Source organism: Chiloscyllium punctatum, chromosome 16, assembly GCF_047496795.1.
Source record: "Chiloscyllium punctatum isolate Juve2018m chromosome 16, sChiPun1.3, whole genome shotgun sequence".
In the NCBI taxonomy this organism is placed as follows: domain Eukaryota; kingdom Metazoa; phylum Chordata; class Chondrichthyes; order Orectolobiformes; family Hemiscylliidae; genus Chiloscyllium; species Chiloscyllium punctatum.
In genome coordinates, this window is record NC_092754.1 from 55,085,682 (window position 1) to 55,091,681 (window position 6,000).

The following is a 6,000-nucleotide window of genomic DNA, read 5'->3' on the forward strand; positions in this document are numbered from 1 at the left end:
CAACCTGACCAATGGGTAGGAAGATCCTCTCAATCACTCCAAAGCATATCCCTAAAAAGATAGCAACTCCGCCTGCTTCCCACTGCCCAGTGCTCCCAGTAAATGTTTGGAAGAAGGGGAAGTGGGGGAATATCTCCTAGAAAAGGCATAACTGTAAAGGTCTAAGAGGATTATGAAAAGAGAGAGATACACAGGAGAAGGGGGCAACAAGTTGCTAGATGGGGTGTAACTTGGGAAAATGGGAAGTTGCTCATTTTGGAGGAGATAATAAAAGAACAAAGTACTATTTAAATGGTGGAAACTTTAGACAGCTGCATAACAAAGGGACCAGGGGTAATTGTTCAGGAAACACAGAAAGCTATCACACAGTTACAACAGGGAATCAGGAAGGGGAATGGAATGTTTCATTTCAAAGTTTTTCATTATTAGAGCTTGGAGTATATACCCGAGAGTAATGTGTGGAAGTGCTGGTGAGACCACCATATCTGCAGGAATGAGAGCAGTTTTGGTCCCTTTAGATAAGGAAATGTGTCACTTTATTGGAGGCATTTCAGGGAAGATTCAATGAGATGATCCCTGGTTTGGAGGGTTTATCGTTTAAATAAAGGCTGAAAAGGTTGGGACTCTACTCACTGGATTTTGGAGAAAGAGAGGTGATCTCATTGAGACAGATGGGATTCTTAAGGGGTTTGACAGGATAAATACTGAGAGGATGTGTCCGAGGGTAAATACTGAGAGGGGAGCCTGAAACAAGATTCTGAGTTACGGAATCAAAAGTTCTGTTTTGGATTCAAGTTTAAGGCGACACAGACGTGGGTAAGGGGTTTCAGTAGCAATGGAGCTGGGGTGAGGTGGAGAAGAGCAACGTTTAAGAGATTGGATTTCCTGGTATTGTGATTGTGTGGATGTCTGAACAGAAGGTCACCTTGGGGTCAGACATAACAGCAATATTGTGAAGAGTGTCGTTCTGCCTCAGACAGTTCCCAGTGGGAGGGAGGGGCTCAGCAGAAAGGTAAAGGTAAGGCAATGGGTTTAACCATGACAACGTTTCATTGGAGGAAATTGCAGCTAATCGAGTAGTGGGAATGTGATAAGCAGTTTGATAACTGAGTAACAGTGGAGTAATGGAGAGGGATGATGGGGAGGGAGAGCTGGGCATCGTCAGTGTACATGTCAAACCTAACAGTGTGTTTGGATGATATCACCTCCTGGCACTATGTACGTGAGATACAGGAGAGACCAAGGATAGATCGTTGAGGGACACCAAATGCAAGGAATTCAGAAAGGAAAGGGAGAGTGGAGATGGAGCAGGATTTTCCAACAACGGTGAGGTCAAATATTAGTTTTTCACAGAATGGGAGAGAAGGACATAACCAGAAAAGACCAACAGACAGAACAAGGAACAATATCTATGAATTGGCGAGGGGGAGTGATGAAGGCGGCAGCGGAGGAAAGAGAGTTGGAAAGTGAGTTTAGCGAGATTAGGGTAAAGGGTCAAGGTGAGCTCTGATAAGGCTTGACAAGAGACTGGAGAAACATGTAGGTTTAGGACAAAACCAGGAACACCACGTGAGGCAGTTTGGCTCAGTGGGCTAGTGGGAGGGAGAGAAACAGCAGATCGGATTATCTCAGTCTTAGTGACAGAGAAACTCCATGTGCTCCTCACTCGTTGTTGGAGGAGACAGGATGATGGACAGTGTTTCACAAAGAAACAAAACCAGGGTTAGTGATATTTAAAATGAGTGAACAAAACTGATGTATTTAGCTTTTATCCAGAATATTAAAACAAATGACTGAAGTCCTGTTTCGAATCCCATCTTGGCAGATGGTGGAATCTGAATTCAAGAAAAAAAACGTATTAGGAATCTCATCTCCATGAAACCATTGTCAATGGCGAAAAAATCCTGCCAACCTGACAGCGGCCCAGCCAGCTACTCACTGTATTAATCACTGCAAAGTCACAATACAGGAATGAAACTGGATGGACCAGTTGGCAACTAACAAGGCACCAGAAATTACAACCACAAAATCAGCCCTCTCGATGGTGCAACCTCCTCCTCACTAACATATGGTTTTTGGTGCCAAAAGGTGGAGAGCTGTCTCACAGACTAGTCAAGGAACAGCCTGACAAAGTAATACCCACGGAATCATCCCTTACAAAGATGACCAGACACGACCATCACCATCCCTAGATATCGAGTGTGTGGTGCTGGAAAAGCACAACAGTCAGGCAACATCCGAGGAGCAGGAGAATCGATGTTTCTAGCCTAAGCCCTTCTTCAGCCTGACCTGATGTGCTTTTCCAGCACCACACTCTCAACTCTGATCTCTGATCTCCAGCATCTGCAGTCTTCACTTTCTCCTGAAATCTCTGGATATGTCCCGTCCCACCGGCAGGACAGACCAGGCAGAGGTGGTGACACAGTGGTGTACAGACAGGGAGGATTTGCCCTGGGAGTACTCAGCATTGACTCCGGAGACCAGGAAGTCTCATGGCTCCTGCTGATTACCACGTCCCGCCCTCTCTTGGCTGATGAATCACTCCTCCTTCATGTTGAATAACATTTGGAGGAAGCACTGAGGCAATAAAATGGTGTCAAATGTACTCTGGGTACAGGATTTCAATGTTCACAATTGAGACGAGCTCTGCAATAGAATTACTGACTGAGCTGGTCAGGTCCTAAAGGGTATAGCTGCTCAACTGAGTCTGCAGCGGGTGGTGAGGGAACCAACAAGAGGGAAAAACATACTTGATCTCATTGTTATGAATTGACTAGCTGCAGATACATCTGTCTATGACAGTATCGGTAAGAGCAACCATCACACATTCCTTTTGGAGACAGAAGTCTTGCCTTAAGAAAAACCTCCATCGTGTTGAGTGGCACTACCACTGTTCGAAATGGGACAGACTTCGAAGAGATGTAGGATCTCAAACTGGGTATCTCTGAGGCACTGTGGGACATCAACAGCAGCAGAACTGTACTCCAGCACAATCTGTAATCTCATGGGTTTTAAATCCTGCTCTCACCCATCACAATGGACAGTAAAGGAGGGCATGCCAAGAGCAGCACCAGGCAGACTTAAAAACAAAGTGCCAACCTGGTGAAGCTATCAAACAGAACTACCTGCATATCAAACAGCATCAGCAGCAAGCAACAGAGCTAAGTGATCCTACATCCAATGGAACAGATCGGAGCTCTGCAGTTCTGCCACACCCAGTTGTGAACGGTGATGGACAATTAAACAACTCACTGGAGGAAGTATCACAGATATCCCCACCCTTACTGATGGAGGGGCCTCACACACCCATGCACCAGATAAGATGACAGCATTTGCAGCAATCTTCAGCCAGAAGTGCAAAGTGAGATGATCCATCTGAGGCTTCTCCAGTGGTTTCCAACATCACAGAAGTGAATTTTAAAGCAGTTCAGTTCAGAAATGGTTAAGTAGTGCAAAGGCTACAGGCCCTGCCAATATTCTGGCAATAATGCTGATATCTTGTGCTCCATAACTTGCCACCCACCAAGCCAAGTACCGCTCCAGCACTGGCATCTACCGAGAATGTGGAACATTGCCCAGGGATGTTCAACACAAAAACACAGGGCAACCCAACCCAGGCAATTTCCATCTATCAGTCCACACTCGATCAGCAGTAAAGTGATGGAAGATGTCATCGACAGAGCTACCAAGCAGCAGCTGCTCAGCAACAGTCAGCTCAGCGAGACTCATTTTAGGCTCCACCAGGACCATTCAGCTCCCGATTGTGTTACCGCCCTGATTCACAATCTGGCAACTAGCTGAATCCCAGAGGTGAGGTGAGTGTGATAACTCAGTCCCACTCCAAGACCACTATTTCTAGCTGATTCCACCCTTGTCTCAGCTCATGTCATCTCATCCACCTTGTGTTATCTCCAGATTTCATTTTCCAAACACACTCAGGGCCAGCTTCCCACATTCAACCTCCCTGTAATCTCAACAAAGTCTAAATTTCTGCTTGTTGATTCATGAAAAGGCTCCTAATTATAATCAACAGAGATGTACAGCATGGAAACAGACCCTTCGGTCCAACCCGTCCATGCCGGCCAGATAACCCAACCCAATCTAGTGTCACCTGCCAGCACCTGGCCAATATCCCTCAATTTAAAATTCTCACACTTGATTTAATTCCTGGCTGTGATAATCCCTAGCTCCCTGCACCACACACACCGAGACCTCGACAACCCATTTTCTTCGAGACTCCCAACCATTTGTGAATTCATTACTTCACCTGTATGTCTGTTTCTACAGTTGCTGAAGCAGCATGGTCTGAACTTCGCAGCCAAAACCTCACAGGTCTGCTTTCCACCTTTAAGACATCACTCAAAACCTGCTTTTTGGCAATGCTTTTGGTCACCTGACCTAATATCGCCATCTCTGGCCTTATGTCTAAAGTTCCCAATAGTATTTTTGTGAAATTATAAGCATGATAATAAAAATACAAACTGTTGTTGATTTGGGCATTATTTTCAAATCATCACTGTTGCTGAATGAATAATCTATAATGTCACTTACCCAACCACATTGTAGGAGCACCTTCACCACACAAACTGCAGCTGTACAAGAAAGTCAAACATCACCCTCGCCACAAGCAACAGGGCTTTGGCATTAATCACTGGTATCTGTGGAAGGAGAAACACAGTTGATGTTTCAGGGAGTGCAAAATGGATTACAAGGAATGAAATTGGTGCAGAATTTGATAGTCAGAAATGAAAGGAAAATACACTTGCTTGTTGGAAAAAAAGAATTCTTGACTGTCAAAAATATTCAAGAAAAAAGTAATCTGATAATACAGCAGTACATGGTCAGGAGCTGGGCCGCAGTGAAAAACTCACTTACAAAGGATCTATAAAAGTAAAAATACACCCATAGTTCGAGATTGAGGAAGCTATATACTGACAAAGTGGTTATGAGGGAGCCCAGAGGTGAATCAGCAGTATTGGCTGCTATGATCTCAGTGACTCTATACGAGAGAAAGGCTGCACATGCGCCTGGCTGCACCTTGCCCCCTACAAAGATGGCGGCGGTGCACATATTCAGTGAATCGTTGTCCCGAATAAAGATGGCGGCGCTCACTCAGGCCCGCAACCGCGCTGAGGCCATTCCTAATTTACTGCAAACACGGGACTGGAACGTTCAAATTTGTGTTTTCCGACGGGCACAATTTGTTTGTAAAACCTCTCCGCTCATAGCAACGCAGTTTTTCTCCCGTTTCCCTGTTTATTTCTTTCCTTACCGTATCCTTTCTCTCCATAACTTCCAGAGCATTCATTACGGCGACTCTGCGCCGCACGAGGGGGATCACATGGTTTAGTTTAGCTCCGCCCTTCATTTATTTTGATTGGCTGAAGGACCAACCTCCCGCTAAGTCCTCCAGATCCGCCCACCGTCCTTTCATTGGTCCGGTGCTGACATCAATCACCCGCGGGTCACTTTGTTAGCTAGAGCATGCGCAGTGCGTCCTGCTTTAGCTGATATGTTGGATAATGTGATGGGAGAGTTTACTGAGGGTAAGAATTCCCTTTGTGTGAGTTCTGCAGTAGATTTCATTTATTCATGGAGGGAATTGCCTTCCTACTCACGACTGCATAGCTGTGATTGATGAATCATTGCCATCTGAACCAGTACATAAACACCCCATTTTCACAACATCTGAGATCTTTAGCACATGGTATCACACTCTTCTTTGGAAACAACAAAAAACATGAAACGGAGCCTCAAGGAACCGGAGCAGGAGTAGGGCATTCATTGCCTTCAGCTTGTTCCCCCATTCTATCAGATCACGGCTTGGCCAAACCAGACCTCAACACCTCTTTTATGCTTGATCCGCATAGCCCTCAACTGCTCAACATTTCAAAAATCTATGTGCCCTCTTTTAAAATAATTTGAGACAGAATCACAGATTCTCTACTATGTGGAAACAGGCCTTTCAACCCAACAAGCCAGAACAACCCTCCGAAGAGT

At 45.3% G+C, this 6,000-nt stretch overlaps 1 long non-coding RNA gene across 4 annotated transcripts in view; it reads right to left on the bottom strand.

Moving 5' to 3' along the window:
• LOC140486867 (uncharacterized) overlaps positions 1–5,333 on the bottom strand; it is a 30,219-nt gene extending 24,886 nt beyond the window's left edge. For all 4 annotated transcript variants that reach the window (XR_011962649.1, XR_011962650.1, XR_011962648.1 and 1 more), the window contains exons 1-2: positions 5,273–5,333; positions 4,552–4,658 (exon numbers count right to left, since the gene is read on the bottom strand). This is a non-coding gene — a long non-coding RNA (uncharacterized lncRNA). The remainder of the gene's footprint in view (positions 1–4,551; positions 4,659–5,272) is intronic.
• Between the last annotated feature and the right edge of the window lie 667 nt (positions 5,334–6,000).